Raw genomic sequence first — 17,796 nt, 5'->3', positions numbered from 1 at the left:
TCACAAATTTTGGAAAAATCTTGGCACTTACAAAGTAATTTCACTTATTTTTTTACCTATCTACTGCAGACGTGCACTGAATAACTGTTTGTGTTTAGAACACGGGCAGACCTTCGTATTGCGGTCATAGTGCTCTTTGAGCTGCAGGTGCTTTCCTGACTTGCTGGCCAGATCCATCCACTTTCAACAAAGGCAATGTTCTCACCTACATGGAAGGAGAAGATTGGAAGACTGGATTTTTAGAGTTTATTTCATACCCATTTGTGATGTCTTCTTGACAAGAGGTCACTCACCCACAGTCACCTCCACCACTCTGAGGCTTCTCTGTGAAGAGACCAGTGAGGTCCTGCCTTGTGTCAGGTTGATGACTCTCAGGAAGAGCTGGAAAAACAAACAGAAAAATTAATTAAGTAATTTAGTCATTTTAATATTTTTAAATTAGTTATTAAAGCTGAATTGTGTAATCTATGTAAATACTTCCCAGTCAGTCATTGGTCTAACAAACTGACAGTCTCGCCCCAAACTAATGCAATTGTTGGGGCCAAAGTCTTGTCGGGGGACGGGGATACTTGCAAAAGAGCCACAGTGTTTACACTTTTTTGATAAAAAAAAAAAAAAAAACAAACACAAAAAAACATACGAATGGCTAAGCTATGGTTGTATCTTCATATAAAGCTGGGGTAGGAGACACATAAAAATCAGCTTTAAATTAAAATGCTAGTGAAAGCGCTTCTCACTTTTTGACAATAGTTTTCTTTTCAAGCTATTTTTTTCTAATGAGTGATGGCGTAGCATTAAAATGCTTCAGTTTTCACACTGTTTTGTGCACGCATCAATAAAACCAATAGAGTAATCATATGCGCTCACCAAAACCGTGCTCTGGAAGTCCAAAACATATTACTGAATCGGTTCGTTAGGGCAGTTTATGTAAATTAACCAGTTAAAGTGAAGGATCCACCAATTCACTTACAGTCTATATAATGTTGGAAAGTCCTATTCATTTTAGGTAAATAGTTTGGTCAGACAGTTCATTTAAATAAACTAATTCAAATAAATGATTCTCAGAGTCTATGCAAGTAAGTCACAAATTATCTTCTCTCTCTCTCTCTCTCTCTCTCTCTCTTTATTTTTTTTTATTTATTTATTTTTTTTTACTGAAATGTTTAATGAACTGCTGCAGAGTTATAAAATTTCACTTTGACAATAAAGAACCCGCACTTAGATCCCACTCCTTGTCTGCCCTCGTCTGCACTCTTAACACTTACAATAGGCTACTGATCTGAATCAGAATAGTATTTATGTGGCACAGAGGCAACAAAGATATTTTTAAATATAACTATATTTATGTATTTAGAAATATCTGATATTATTATTGTAACAGATATTATGGTCCATATGAACATACTGTAGCTTTTTATATTAACTAAAGCTATAAAACCATATACAGCATAGTAAGTATACATATAATTAACACTGCTCTGTTGTGGGAATCAGATTATTTCTGTGATACATCAGTTTATCAATCTCTCTCTATGTAAAGGGGCTTTTCCACTGCACGGTACAACTCGACTCAACTCGACTCTGCTCACTTTTTGGGGATTTTTCACTGTGGATAGTACCTGGAACCTGATTTTTTTTTTTTTACCATTTTTTTGTACCACCTCGGTCGAGGATCCAAGCGAGCCGAGCCAATACTATATGTGACGTCAAAACCCTGCAGATCACTGATTGGTCAGAGAGAATAGTCACTACCAGCATCACTGTATTTTCGACACACAACATCAACCCGCTAGTTTTAAAGTTAGTAAAAGTGATAACAGTATAATTTGTTCACGAGACTTTCTAATTGTGAAAAAATAAATGGCTGTGCGCAAAACCACGCCGTGGTCAATAAACGAGGTGAAGACGGTCCACTCGTTAGCGACGAGCGACACAAAAAGTCTCTCAGGAAGTATCTCAGCTGTTGGCCGCACACGGCTGCTGCCGGAAATACAACTGTGTAGGGGAAAGTTAAAACAAATTAAAAGTAACTACAGAACCATCAAGGAAAAGTGGAAGTGGTTCGACCACATAGACGCTATCTAAAGTTAAGAGCAATGGGAGGGAGAGTGCCCTGGACTGGCGTTGATTCAGGATGGAGGATAGTATTTTTTGTTATGTTAACTCTGCTTGAAAGCTTCACTTTATTTAGTTGACCAGCTACTGGAAAGCTTGCTTTTTAACCAACCAGACCAATTTAACTGTTACACTTGTGTAAAATAACCATGCAACAACTGCTTTATGCAGCACAATCAGCTAGTAGCTAACAGCTAGCGGTCGTGTTATTGTTTATTGTTTTGTGTCGCATTTAAGATGATGTTACTGCAGTAGAGGCGGCGCTACTATGACGATCATGTGCTTTGGTATTCACCATCAGGTGTTGCGGTAACACTTTAGAATACTGTATCTTACTTAATGCATAACTAATAAGGAATTACTGCAGAACCAATAGGTAATTCTTCATTAACACTTAAGTCACTACTATTAACTACTAAGGAAGATGTGTTAACTAATCAGTATGTAATAGCATTTTATAGTTGTGTTAAGTAATGTTTAGCTAATCAATAACTATTTAATTCAGTCATGCCTCTTGATGAACTACTTTTAATTATCTACTAATTCAGCAACAGGAGAAATAACTATTGAGTAACTACTAATGAACAGTCGATTAATTACAATTGCAATAATATCATAACAATTAGCCATTACAATATTCAGGTTGTGGCCCTTTCTTCTTCCTTCTAATGTTATTATTACTATGGAAATGCAATACGCAGTTCGTGGAATTACTACACTCCCAAAATGAGTCATTACAGCGAATTTAATAGTTTTGGACTGTATGGTCAATTGCTTTGTGAGTGTGGTCTGTAACAGAAATCAACAACGGAATGGAACCCCATCTTACAGCCAACTTACCTCAGGTAGGTTTATGATTTATATACAGTATAGTGTGTGTGTCTCTTGTTTTCCTCAGCACATGTCACATTATATTTGGGTAAATTATTCCTGTATGTAAGGCAATGACTGAGGGGACGGGAACATACAGGGAACCCCTGAGTAATTAATAAAGAATGACCACATAATTATGAGGGAATAACTTACAACCTGGAACAGTATTCTAAAGTGAAAATACAGGGAACCCATGATTATTTAATACAGAATTACCAGATAATCATTCATTAATGGGGTTTCCTGTATTTTCACTTTAGAGTTGGCTAGTCACTTATAGTGGGGATGTGGTTCCATTCCGTTGTTGATTTCTGGTTACAGACCACACTCACAAAGCAATTGACCATACATGTCATGAGTCAGGTTTTTCTTCCCTTTTTGAGTCTCTCACACACTCGCATGCACACGCTCGCACACGCACGCAGACACACCCACACACACACTCTTTCTCTCTTCTGCTTCGTTCTGCAGGCTTCTCGCTCTACCCGCACCTGTTAGTCATCGCAATCAGCGCTCGCGCTGATTTGCTTTGACACCTGTTTCTACTTTACCCTTAAGTGAGCACCCTTTATCTGGTGTCTGTTTTGGTTGATTCTTTGTCGGATTATTGTTGCATGTCACACGTTACGTCTTCTGCGACCTTCATGTCTGTACAAATCAGTGCTTACCCGGTCTTGTCCTGTTTTTCTGCATCAGTCTTGCTTCGTAGTATTTTCCGCGCCCTGCTGTTGCTGCTGCATGTGAACCTGTTCGGTTCTCTCTCCCTGACTGAGACCTCTTCTCCTGTTCACCTAGTCTGCCCCAAGGGAGTCCTGATCTGCTTACTCATCGTGACAGGAGTCTGCCCTTCTCTTTAAGTTACTTTATCCAGTTCTCTGTGCTTTAACGAGAGACTGCCTTTGTTTGTTAGTACTTCATTAAAGACTGTTATTTCTGTCATCTCTGCCTTTGGATTCATCATTTTCACCGTGACAGAATAATCCGACCACATATGGATCCAGCAGAGGAGATGCCCGTCCGGGCGGCGGTCCAGATCCAGGGAACTATGCTCGGCAGACACGAGGAGGAGTTGGCCGCCACTCTTCAGGCCGTGAGGAGTCTTACAGCTCAAGTGTCTGATTTGTCTGCTCGTTTACTTCACCAGGAATCCTCCTTATCTCACCACCGACAGCTGCCCCCAGAGCCGCGAATCAACAATCCATCCTGTTATGCTGGTGAGCCTTCTGAGTGCAGAGCCTTTCTCATTCAATGTGAGATTGTTTTTTCTCTTCAGCCTCAGACGTATGCGGAGGATCGGGCTCGCGTTGCATATGTTCTCTCTCTCCTCACGGGACGTGCACGCGAGTGGGGAATGTCAGTCTGGGAGGCACAATCTGCATGCTGTAGCAAGTACGGGTCTTTTAAAGATGAGATGATTAAGGTCTTCGATAGATCCGTCTTCGGCAGTGAAGCTTCACGTCTTCTTGTTGTTCTACGTCAGGGCAGAAGATCTGTGGCCGACTTCGCTATCGAGTTCCGTACACTAGCAGCTACTTGTGAGTGGAATGAGCCTGCACTAATCGCTCGCTTCCTTGAAGGGTTGAATTTAGACCTTAAGGAGGAGATTTACGCACGGGGGTCGCCAACTCAGCTCGATCAGCTCATCGATCTGGCCATTCGCCTGGACAAGTGCTTCGAGCAGAGGCGACGAGTTCGTTCTCCCTTTTCCACATCAGGTGATAGTTTTTCTTCGGCTACTGCTCCCGTTCAGAACCAGCCTGATGTTGGCTTGAAGGAGCCAGTGTACCATTCATTGTCTGGACGGATCATCGCAATCTGGAGTATATTCGCTCTGCTAGACGTCTTAACGCTCGTCAGGCCCGTTGGGCATTATTTTTTGATCGCTTTGATTTTTCTATTTCCTTTAGACCCGGTTCCAAGAACCTCAAACCAGACGCTCTTTCTCGACAGTTCGACTCGTCAGAGGGTGCCTCGACCAATGAGATGGTTTTACCTCAGCGCTGTGTGGTCGGGGCAGCCGTCTGGGGAGTGGAACAAGCGGTTAGGCGTGCTCTTTCGCACACTACGAGACCACCCCGCGCCCCTGAGGGAACTTTGTATGTACCCGAGGCCGTTCGTTCGACGGTCCTCCGCTGGGGGCATTCTTCTAAATTAGTCGCGCACCCCGGGGTAAGAGGAACGTTAGCCGTTATCCGTCAGAGATTTTGGTGGCCCACTCGTGAGCGCGATATTCGGCGTTTTGTTGCTGCTTGTTCTATCTGCGCTCAGACCAAGTCTAGCAACAATCCTCCGGCGGGTCTTCTCAGACCTCTTCCCATTCCAAGTCAAGTCAAGTCAAGTCAAGTCAAGTCAAGTGATTTTTATTGTCGTTTCAACCATATACAGTTAGTACAGTACACAGCAAAACGAGACAACGTTCCTCCAGGACCATGGTGCTACATAAAAACAACAAAGGACCAACACAGGACCACATGAGACAACACAGCGAAATAAAATACCTATATAAAAAACCTATATATACCTATATAAAGTGCACGTGCAAACATGCAAAAAGTACAGGACAGTACAACAAATTTCTGACAATGAACAGGACAATAGACAGTGCAACGCCGACCAGTACTCAGTGCAAAAAGATGACAGTTTCTAAAAATGTAAACATAACATACTATGAGATAATGTTCTATGCACATAGCAGTTATTGAGGTAGCAGACAGTTATAAAGTGACAGTAATTAAAGTGCAACTCAGGACACGTGTGTGTCAAACCAGTCTCTGAGTATTGAGGAGTCTGATGGCTTGGGGGAAGAAGCTGTTACACAGTCTGGCCGTGAGGGCCTGAATGCTTCGGTACCTCTTGCCAGGCGGGAGGAGGGTAAAGAGTTTGTGTGAGGGGTGTGTGGGGTCGTCCACAATGCTGGTTGCTTTATGGATACAGTGTTTTTTGTAAATGTCTTTGATGGAGGGAAGAGACCCCAATGATCTTCTCAGCTGTCCTCACTATCCTCTGCAGGGCTTTGCGGTCCGAAACGGTGCAAGTCCCAAACCAGGCAGTGATGCAGCTGCTCAGGATGCTCTCAATAGTCCCTCTATAGAATGTAGTGAGGATGGGGGTTGGGAGATGTGCTTTCCTCAGCCTTCGAAGAAAGTAGAGACGCTGCTGGGCTTTCTTGGTGATAGAGCTGGTGTTGAGGGACCAGGTGAGGTTCTCCGCCAAGTGAACACCAAGGAATTTGGTGCTTTTGACGATCTCCACAGAGGAGCCGTCGATGTTCAGCGGAGTGTGTTCACCTTGTGCTCTCCTAAAGTCAACAACCATCTCTTTTGTTTTGTCGACATTCAGGGACAGGTTGTTGGCTCTACACCAGTTCGTCAGCCGCTGCACCTCCTCTCTGTATGCTGACTCGTCGTTCTTGCTGATGAGACCCACCACGGTCGTGTCATCAGCTGAACTTGATGATGTGATTCGAGCTGTGCATTGCTGCACAGTCGTGAGTCAGCAGAGTGAACAGCAGTGGACTGAGCACACAGCCCTGGGGGCCCCAGTGCTCAGTGTGGTGGTGGTGGAGATGCTGTTCCCGATCCGGACTGACTGAGGTCTCCCAGTCAGGAAGTCCAGGATCCAGTTGCAGAGGGAGGTGTCCAGGCCCAGCAGGTTCAGCTTTCCAATCAGGTGCTGGGGAATGATTGTGTTGAATGCTGAGCTGAAATCTATGAACAGCATTCGAACGTATGAGTCCTTATTGTCTAGGTGGGTGAGGGCCAGATGGAGGGTTGTGGTGATGGCATCGTCCGTTGAACGGTTTGAATGATACGCAAACTGCAGTGGGTCTAGTGAGGGGGGCAGCTGGGTCTTAATCTGCCTCATGACGAGTCTCTCGAAGCACTTCATGATGATAGGTGTAAGTGCGACGGGACGGTAGTCGTTGAGGCAGGACACTGAAGACCTCGTTGAGGCAGGACACTGAAGACTGGTCTCATATCGCGTTGGATTTTGTTACCGGGCTTCCCCTTTCGGCTGGTAATATGGTCATCCTCACCGTTGTGGACCGTTTCTCCAAGGCTGCGCATTTTATTCCACTCCCTAGTTACCGTCGGCTCAGGAGACCGCCCAGATTATGGTGGCTCACATATTCAAGATCCATGGTCTTCCTTCGGACGTTGTGTCTGACAGAGGCCCTCAATTCACCTCGCAGTTCTGGAGGGAATTCTGTCGCCAGATAGGGGCTTCCCCCAGTCTGTCGTCGGGATTCCATCCAAAGACCAATGGGCAAGCCGAAAGGACCAATCAGATTCTTGGTCGCATGTTGCGTAGTCTCACCTCTCAGAATCCCGTGTCATGGTGCGATCAGTTACCCTGGGCCGAATATGCCCATAATTCTCTTCCATCGTCCGCCACTGGGTTATCTCCATTTGAGGGTTGCCTCGGTTACCAACCGCCTGTTTTCTCTTCGCAGGAGCCTTAGGCCTCTGTTCCGTCGGTCGAAGCTTTCATTCAGAGGTGTAGACATACTTGGAGGAGGGTGAGATCTGCCTTATGTCAGACTAGGGAACGTACACGTCGAGCCGCCAATCGCCGCAGAGTTAGACCTCCCAGATATGTCTGCGGTCAGAAGGTGTGGTTATCCACCCGCAATTTACCCATTCAAGAGACGTCTCGTAAGCTCATGCCCCGTTTTATTGGGCCCTTTACCATTGTAAGGGTCATTAGTCCAGTCGCGGTTAGGCTTAGACTGTCCGGTCAGATGCGTCGCGTCCATCCGGTCTTTCATGTCTCTCGCATTAAACCCGTTATTCGTGCGCCCGCCCGCCCCTCTCTTCCCCCTCCTCCCATTGACGAGGGGGCCTCTATCTACAGAGTCTGCAGGCTCCTCGACGTTCATCCTCGGGGCGTGGTCACCAGTTTTTGGTGGACTGGGAGGGGTATGGTCCTGAGGAGAGACGGTGGATTCCAGCCCGGGACATCCTGGACCGCTCGCTGATCGATGACTTCTACCGGTCCTGCCAGGCCCCTTCCTCGAGCGCCTAGAGGCGCTCATTGAGGGAGGGGTACTGTCATGAGTCAGGTTTTTCTTCCCTTTTTGAGTCTCTCACACACTCGCACGCACACGCTCGCGCACGCACACGCTCGCACACGCACGCAGACACACCCACACACACACTCTTTCTCTCTTCTGCTTCGTTCTGCAGGCTTCTCGCTCTACCCGCACCTGTTAATCATCGCAATCAGCGCTCGCGCTGATTTACTTTGACACCTGTTTCTACTTTTCCCTTAAGTGAGCACCCTTTATCTGGTGTCTGTTTTGGTTGATTCTTTGTCGGATTATTGTTGCATGTCACACGTTACGTCTTCTGCGACCTTCATGTCTGTACAAATCAGTGCTTACCCTGTCTTGTCCTGTTTTTCTGCATCAGTCTTGCTTCGTAGTATTTTCCGCGCCCTGCTGTTGCTGCTGCATGTGAACCTGTTCGGTTCTCTCTCCCTGACTGAGACCTCTTCTCCTGTTCACCTAGTCTGCCCCAAGGGAGTCCTGATCTGCTTACTCATTGTGACAGGAATCTGCCCTTCTCTTTAAGTTACTTTATCCAGTTCTCTGTGCTTTAACGAGAGACTGCCTTTGTTTGTTAGTACTTCATTAAAGACTGTTATTTCTGTCATCTCTGCCTTTGGATTCATCATTTTCACCATGACAATACAGGCCAAAACTACTAAATTCGCTGTAATGACTCATTTTGGGAGTGTAGTAATTCCACGAAATGCGTATTGCATTTCCAAAGTAATAATAACATTAGAAGGAAGTAGAAAGGGCCACAACCTGAATATTGTAATGGCTAATTGTTATGATATTATTGTAATTGTAATTAATCGACTGTTCATTAGTAGTTACTCAATAGTTATTTCTCCTGTTGCTGAAGTTATTGATTAGCTAAACATTACTTAACACAACTATAAAATGCTATTACATACTGATTAGTTAACACATCTTCCTTAGTAGTTAATAGTAGTGACTTAAGTGTTAATGAAGAAATACCTATTAGTTCTGCAGTAATTCCTTATTAGTTATGCATTAAGTAAGGTACAGTATTCTAAAGTGTTACCGGTGTTGCCTGTCAACTGGTGTCTGGTGCTGAACTTTCAGTAGGTGCTGGTAGAACCTCTGTAGGTTGAGAAGGCTTAGTTTCCACTGCTGCAGGCTCTGAGGATACAGTTTGTTTTGCTTCCTTCGCTGCAAAGGTGCAGAAATCATTATAATGGCATTCTCTAGACTCTATGGATTCTCTGTTCTCTGGATTTTTATGAACACATGTGTAAGGCTAGCACCAGGATATCTAACCCATAAGTAAAATTGAATGAACTCTGCGAGAACCAACGTTATAAAACTCTCATACGGAATAGCATCTCCATCTGAGACCACACACCCTACAGAGTAAGGACCATAAAACACAAATCTTACTCACATCTGCCCCCTCTCTTCCATACCTCACCTCAGGTCACTTTAGAGTCACCAAAAACTAAGTTATGATTTATCTTGTTCTTTTTTTAAAAAAAAAATTATCATACATGTTTGGTATCATCCAAGAGGTCTTAGTGCAACTGGTAAAACAGTCTCATTCCCCTTCAGCAAGGTGAAATCACAAGTAAGATTTAAGAACTTTGTGTATGCAGATTAGGTGTATTCTTTGTAAACATCAAATGACCTACTCAATCACAAGTTTCAAATGTCTATTTCAACACCCTAAATTGTAAACCAAATCCTGACATCAAACAAACACATCTGCAATAACAATAGAATCGTTTGGTACTTAAGGAGAGATGGCAAAGGAGCTCGGGGAGTCTGTAGTGAGATCTCCCGCACAATTGCTGTGTGCCGTTTTCTCTACCAGGTATGCAATTCTTATTTCTTATGTTTTGATAAATGTTTAAATTTGACTTATTATTTTCTAATTGGAATTGATGAATGTATTATTTTACCTGACAAATAAATTGTTACATTTGAGTTTTTTCCTGATTTATTGTCTTTAGTAGATTAAGTCAAATCCATGTTTCTGCAAAACTATGATCAGGTTAGTAGCGGACTAAAGCTCAGTTCTGAGTGGAGCATGGGGCACGCCGACTGAGACTTTAGAGCTCCGACTAACAAATTGGCATTATTTCTAGTGTACTTAGAGTGTACAGGCTCGATATGGAATTTCCATTTAGGACAACATGAAGTTGTCGACCAAGCCTAAAAATGGTGAAGTCTAAATCTCTGGTTATTGTAATATTTTTCTAGCTAAGTGTACATTGGAAACTATGGCATGATTATATAAAGCTATCTCTAACTTAGTTAACGTTGGTCTATCTTTATAAAGTTTATTGGTCATGACCTCTGGGTAGAAATAATGTTACTCTAATTAAGTGTTTACTAACTAAGGGGATAAAACGAAATAATTTTAGATAAAAAGGCAAGCATGAGCAGCCATCTAATTAGTATTTAAGTCAATTACCTCTGTCTAATGACCAAGACTGGCTAATTTGTGACTGTGAGTTCCATGTACATGGCTGGCATGAGACTCTCTAAGTGACATAAGAATCCGAATGAACGAGTACAATATAAAATAGAGTTAAATAAGATGATCAAATGTTAAACTGAATTTAATAATAATTAAGATTGGAACATTAATATATCCTTGGAAACTTTCATAATTGGAGTCAGATAAATTAAACAGGGATCATAAAACAAATAATATAGTTATTTAATTGGAACCAAATAACACAAATTTAATATGCATGATAAGACAGAAAGCATAGGAGACCTTCAGCCAAGCCATTGGATGGCCTCCCCCTTACACAGACGATAATCTCCCATCTGGGTATACATTTAAATTTGACAGTAGACACATTATGAGAGGTCAGAGAAGTAAAGTCTAGGTCAAAGCAAGATGCTGATTCTTTACCTCAAAGGGCTCTTGATTGAGCAGTTTAGCATGTTAACATTTAAAGCAGTGAAAAATTCAGAGTCACCATTTCAGATATATACCCTCACAAAACACTATTAATGAACAAACCTTTGCATGCAAAGTTTCATTCTTATGGGACCTTCATAGATTTCCATTTGCTACACAAATTAGGACAAAATGTTTCTTTCATCTTCCACCTCTGCTTGATATATACTGTAGCTCTAAATACCTTTCATATAATGACAGACCTAGACTTAATTCTGGTAGTAGACGTAAAGCTGCTCTTAATAGCAATTGGCCCAGCAGAAACACAGGATTAACAGAGGGCATGAAAATGACCATCAATATACTGTGTGTTGTACTCTCAAAATAGTACTGATATCTTATACAAAATGTCATTTATATTTTTCAACAAGGGTAGTTGTGTTTCGCTTCCATTTTTTATTACGATTGTTGCTTTAAACTTAATATGTTTGTCAGGACAAATGCACAAAAATAAATAAATTCGTCAGACAACTAGATGCATTAAAGTATAAAACAATTCATGCCGCACCTCATTAGCTTTGATAGTTTTACTGGCTAGACACAAGCTTCATTAAGCTAGTTATTCCTCCAGTATATAATTAATGTTTTCAACCCTCACTTATCTTTTTTTCCCATGCATGATGCATAACAGCGCCAAGAAAGGAATCTGAAGGGCAAAATTGTCTGAAGTGAATAATAGCTTTAAGAGGTCTGGTGAGTTTCCCAGATTCCTCAGCAAGAGGAGAAGTCCTTTAAAATAGTAAATGGCTTCACTGCAGAGCAATGCAAAAACATGATGACATGCTGAAAAATTGTGCTTTAAAAAGCATCATCAACAACAACAGTTACTACTCTAGAGAAAACTGACTCAAAAGGTGAATTAGTTATGGTTCTCTGTGACTGGCCCACACATGTCTGATGGCTTACAGATGAACCAAAGTTTGGGTGACAGTGAGGTAAAGACAGGAAGCAGTGCAACCGTGAGACCCCATCCAAAAATCACTTATCTTCTGACACCTTTAACTTTAATTCAAATTTGACCTTTGCCCCAACACAATTTAGCAGAGACAAGATTGTAACTAAACTAATTAACTTGTCAGGGTGAAGAAATTAAATGTTATTTCTGATACTGGAACAGGAATAAGAGGTCGTTCAGACTGAACACTTTATGGGCCTTATTCAAAGTAGCACCATCTTGGATTTTTGACAGGAATGACAATGAGGTTGTGAGGGATAGAGGTACAGTCTCTTTTAATGGTTTTTACAGTTGTTGAAAGTGTTTTTGGATCATTCCCGCTAAAGAAACATTGAAAATATTTCTTTCCAAGAAATTTATTTTGACAAAAAACTCCAGACAGCATGAGTTCTGGAAAATTACATGTGATCTAGGAGCTTTATACAGCTTTATACCACGCATGAGATGGCAGGTCTATCCCTCACAGCCTCATTTTCATTCCTATCAAAAATCAAAGATGGCACTATGTGACACTGTGAATAAAATCTATTGTGTAAAATAGCTAGATGCAGTACTGCAAATGGGACAGAATGCAAATTGAAGTTCTTAATACTTGACATTGCATCTTTAAAATGTTGAGCTCCTGCAAGAGACTCTAAAAAAACAGTAAAACAGCGGACAGCTGTAAAACATGGCAAAGATTTACGCAAAAACGTGTTTGGTGTGAACAGCCTCTAAGAATGGAAAACTTCAGACTTAATAATGACTGACTCAACTCTTTTGTCATTGTGCTTTTTAATGATGAGCCATCCAAATCCAGAGCAAACAAATAATTCTAAACTCTTGGATTTGTAGCATGGGGTCAGAATTTGGTTAGTTAGCATGGTCCAGTTAGCCCCTGTTGGTAGATGCCATAACTACAGCATCTGGTTCCAAAAATGCCTCTTCATCCATTGACACCCTAAATATGCTCCCCACTGACAAAGGCAGACCACAATGTCACAGCCTATTGCTAGAGGGATTAGCCGGGATCTATTTCTGTCGTCTATATAATACTGGTCCCTCTCATTTGAAGACTGTTGTTATCTATGTTGTCTTTGATCCACTGACTGGATGGATGACAGTAAACTAATTATATTTTGAGTTATAATGATAGAACAAGTATGTCAGAGAGAGTTTAGTCAGGTCAAAACTTGAAAACATTGTTTACTTGAAATGTCTGCATGAAGGATTTGATGAAGTATTAGGTTGACTATCCTATATAGAGTGCAACAAAGAGATGATACGTGAGGAAGTGTAATACAATGGTCATCTGAGGTCAGTGTGAGGTGATACATGGAAAGGAAGCTATTTAATGAAGGTGACCTGCTTCAGGGAACTGCTTCTGAATGCTGATTGTTGTGTCATAAAAATGTGCCTCCTGTGGATGCCTCCTATTTCACAGCTTTGGTTAGAATGCTTTGAAGAGAGAATGAGCCATTTCTTTGATGGATTGAATCAAGAGAAACTGGCACTTAGAGCTGTGGAGATGCCATGTTATAGGTCTTGACTTGGTAAGCCTTTGTAAGAGACTGAATTGATTGAGAAAGTGTGTGGAGGGATGATCTGTTGATGGATTTTGCGACTAACACTAAACCATATTGCTTGATCCAGAAAACTGAAGCAACACATGTATATAAAACTGTGGGTCTTCTCTAATATTGCCACAGTGGGCTGTCAAACAGGTGGGATTACACTATGGCAATGCTTTAATTCCTGCTTTAGACAGGGCTATTTTATTCTCTTCTAAAATAAAAAACACCATTCCTGGAAAGCCATTTAGTCCATTTAGGATTATTGTTGTCTTTTATTGAGACAAAGCAATAATTGGCATTTTATTAATTGTGCTTTGGTAAAGATGTATTTCCGACAATAAAAAAATTCTGTGTTAAGAATGATAATTTTTTGGTTCTGAAATATGACAAACGGACCTCAAGAAAAACGACCACTACAGTCAAATGTATTGAATGCTGTTAACATACATGATCTTTTGATAGACTTCAAACAGCAGTTGCAACATGCAGCAGACTTTAAAAGAACATCGTCATCAAATGTTGACAATATGTTCTGAAAATGAAGAAACTATTTAATTAGCTTCTCAAATCAAACTCATCTTTCCATTAGATTTTTCATCATACATACTACATTTTGTAAGTATTACTAACACAGGAGCAGGAGTTCTTATACATTTGTTGCCAAAAATATTGGCACCCATGTTAAATATGAGCAAAGAAGGCGGTGAAAAATGTTTTATAGTTTATTCCTTTGATTTTTAATTCAAAATATTCACAAAAATCTAAATTTAATTGAAGTAAACTAATTGAAAAAGGGGGAAAATATCATAAATAAATAAATAAATATTTTTCTCCAAAATACATTTGCCACAATTATTGGCACCCCTAGAAATTCTTGTGTGTAAAATATATCTGAAGTATATTCCCATACATATTTTACATTTGTTCAATAGTACACCTGAGAGACTAGGAACATGAAATTGTTTAGCCATGACTTCCTGTTTCGCAAGGGTATAAATATGAGGTATTCCATTAATCATCAATCACAATGGGTTAGACTAAAGAATATAGTTCTGATGTGCGGCAAAAAGTTGTTGAGCTTCACAAAATGGGAAGTGGCTTGAAGAAAATAGCTAAAGAAAATGCCCAGTTCCGCCATCAGGGCAATAATTAAGAAGTTCCAATCAACTAGAGATATTATTAATCAGCCTGGAAGAGGACATGTGTCCATATAATCTCCACACACGGTAAGGAGGATGGTTTGAGTGGCCAAAAATTCTCCAAGGATATCACCTGGAGAATTGTAAAAATGTATTGGGTCTTGGGGTCAGAAAGTCTCCAAAACTACAATCAGACATCACCTACATTGCCACAAGTTGTTTGGGAGTGTTTCAAGAAAAAAACCTCTGTTCTCATCCAACAACAAACAGAAGTGTCTTCAGTATACCAGACACTACTGGAATTTCAAATGGGACCAGGTTCTATGATCAGATAAAACAAAAATAGAGCTTTTTTGCAGCAAACACCAGAGATGGGTTTGGCGCATACATAGAGGTAGCCATATGAAAAGTACCCCATGCCCATGGTAAAATATGGTGGTGGATTTTTAATTTTATGGGGCAGTTTTTATGCCAGAGGTTCTGGACATCTTGTTTGGATCAATGGCATCATGGACTCATACATGGACAATACCAATAGTTAAAAGATCAAAACCTGAATGCTTCTGCCAGAAAGCTTACAATGGGCCCTGGTTGGAACTTCCAGCAGGACAATGATAAAAAAACAAACATCAAAATCAACACAAAACATTTTTCACTGTCCACAAAATCAAGGTTCTGCCATGGCCATCCCAATCTCATGACCTGAACCCCATCGAAAATCTGTGAGGTGGGATCTGGAGAGATTCTTTATGGAGGAATGGTCTCAGATATCTTGCCATGTGATCTGTAAACTCATTAGGCATTATAAGAGAAGACTCAGAGCTGTTATCTTGGCAAAGGCAGGTTGCACAAAGTATTGAATAAAAGGGTGCCAATAATTGTGCCACACATATATTTGACAAAAATATTTGTGTTTGTTTTTATTAAAACTTGTGTTGTGTTTGCAATTGTTTGATATCCATCAGAGGATAGATTTTTGTGAATATTTTTAATGAAAGATCAAAAGGATAAACAATAAAGACATATTTTTCGCAGCCTTCTTTGCTCATATTTACCAAGGGTGATAATATTTTTGGCCACAACTGTACATGCACATATATATTATAAATTGCTGAAGTTTTCATTTCCTTTGTAGAGGTCATCCCAACTCACATAGGGTCAAAGTTCAGAACTATGAAATTTAGTATTCCATCAAACAACAACACAAACCACCAACAGCTAAATGTAAAGTCTCTCCAGATTGATAAAACTCTCAAAAAGAATTTTAAGAAAATAAAAATGTGCATACCAGCTTTTTTAGTTGGCTCCGGCATCCTGGTTGAGTGTGCCTACTGAGATCCAACAGGCATTGTGGATACCAGCCTCACTTCTCTTTTAATAGATGCCCCCACCCCCTGAAATGTTACACCTTATATGCCCCACCTCTTTCCTTTCTTTTCAAACAAAGATGATGATGAACACACACCTCTGAGTCCCAAACCACCCTACCTAGCTACAGGGGTGGACTGGGAAGAGAAATCGGCCCTGGATTATTAATAAGAACCAGCCCAAAATGTGTTGACTGAGGTGGGGGGGGGGTGCGGCCCACTGGGAAAAGTCCCGGTTCTCCTTATGGCCAGTCCGCCCCTGCCCAGCTACAACTGTGGCCCATAATTCAGCCCACCTTCCAACACCTCCATTGGATGACAGAACAAAAGAAGCTAAAGATGGATGAAGGATAAGGGATAAAAGAGGATGGGTTAAATTTAGAGCCTGACTGTAGCAAAGTATCTCGAACCCTCCAGATGTTCTCTTCCAACCATAGTGCTAACAGAAGGAAATCTTTTTTCTTCATCCGTTGACACCCTAAATATACCTGAACCACCTTTGACATGGATGGACTTCCAGGAAAATCTCTGAAATCGACAGCTCTTTAAAATGCAGCTTATTTTTCTGCCTCAACCTTTGTGACTGTCAACAAGATGTGTGCTTTTTCTTAAAATGCAAAACATATGGTATAAGGTAGAATTTTTTATTTTATTGAACACAAACGAAGATGTTTAGCAGATTGACAGCCTCAGTCACTGTTCACTTTCATTGCATCTTTTTTCATTCTGCCTAACATCTCCCTTATTTTTCCACCGAAGAAAGAATGTCATACTGGTTAGAAACAACATGAGTGCAAAGTAATTATGACAGAATTTTCATTTTAGGGCGAACAATCCCTTTTATCAAACCAATGTCTATCTTAAAATAGTTGAGAGTCTGATGACATTGTTATGTTGTTGAATAAAGACCGATGTGGGTGTGATATACTGTAGCTCCAAATGTACAACTCAAAAAAGCGCTGGAAAAGCCTATATTGGATGAAGAGAGTCAGAGAGACTGACAGGCCCATTCCTCATGCCATAATTAAGCATTACTAAGTTTGACCTCCATGTCAAGTGTCTAATGATAATGAGGCTTGTCAGGGGAAAGCACTCAAGATTAGTTGCCTTAATGCACCCTATGAGTTGAGTTATACTTGGTATTTATTTACTTCAATAGATTCTTAAGATTACAGGTACATTATATTTCAAGTCAAATCCTTTCAAAATACATTCACCCAGGTTTTGAGTTCTTTACCTGCTACAGCTATAAAGTGCTCAGAATTTTTTATAAACTATCATAGTGAAACACTATGAAACTTGAAAAGCATATGAATTGAGGAACATTTCTTGAGGGTCTCTCATACCGCTCTTGGTATCTACTTCTTGACAGCATTCTGTACCCTAGTACTTTTTCTTTATTGATTCACATTGCAGAATACAGTTAAAGGCTCCATAAATAGTTTTTATATAATTCATCATTGTTTTGAAATCTGAAGTGTGAAAGATATGTCCTCTTTTTCTTTTGAAAGGCACACATTATTAAAATGACAGATTTCCATGATTAGCAATTCTCTCTGCCACGCAGCACCCTTTTGATGTGCCATACACGTACACTCATTTGACCACTGTCACACAGGCCTGTCAGCAACTTGTCATTCCAGTAGCCAGTCACTAGCAGTTGCATACTGACAATTGCATAAACAGGTTCAGCTGTAGGAACATTGGGGTTAGATTCTTGAGTGCTGTCAGCCCAGCAAGACTCTAAAAGTTGTATGAAGTTGTTGTAACTACTATACAGTATAGAGAGTTCACTGTGGGACCTGCAGTGGG

The 17,796-nt window shown here is 40.9% G+C and overlaps 1 long non-coding RNA gene across 6 annotated transcripts in view; it reads right to left on the bottom strand.

Annotated features, from left to right (window-relative positions):
- The window catches only part of LOC127646796 (uncharacterized), a 29,851-nt gene extending 13,842 nt beyond the window's left edge, over positions 1 to 16,009 (bottom strand). For all 6 annotated transcript variants that reach the window (XR_007970965.1, XR_007970967.1, XR_007970968.1 and 3 more), the window contains exons 1-3: positions 15,906 to 16,009; positions 294 to 381; positions 112 to 205 (exon numbers count right to left, since the gene is read on the bottom strand). This is a non-coding gene — a long non-coding RNA (uncharacterized LOC127646796). The remainder of the gene's footprint in view (positions 1 to 111; positions 206 to 293; positions 382 to 15,905) is intronic.
- Positions 16,010 to 17,796: the final 1,787 nt, after the last annotated feature.

Source organism: Xyrauchen texanus, chromosome 1 (genome assembly GCF_025860055.1).
Source record: "Xyrauchen texanus isolate HMW12.3.18 chromosome 1, RBS_HiC_50CHRs, whole genome shotgun sequence".
Taxonomy (NCBI): Eukaryota; Metazoa; Chordata; class Actinopteri; order Cypriniformes; family Catostomidae; genus Xyrauchen; species Xyrauchen texanus.
Note: the sequence above shows the minus strand (reverse complement) of the source record. Positions and strands in the feature narration are given on the sequence as shown.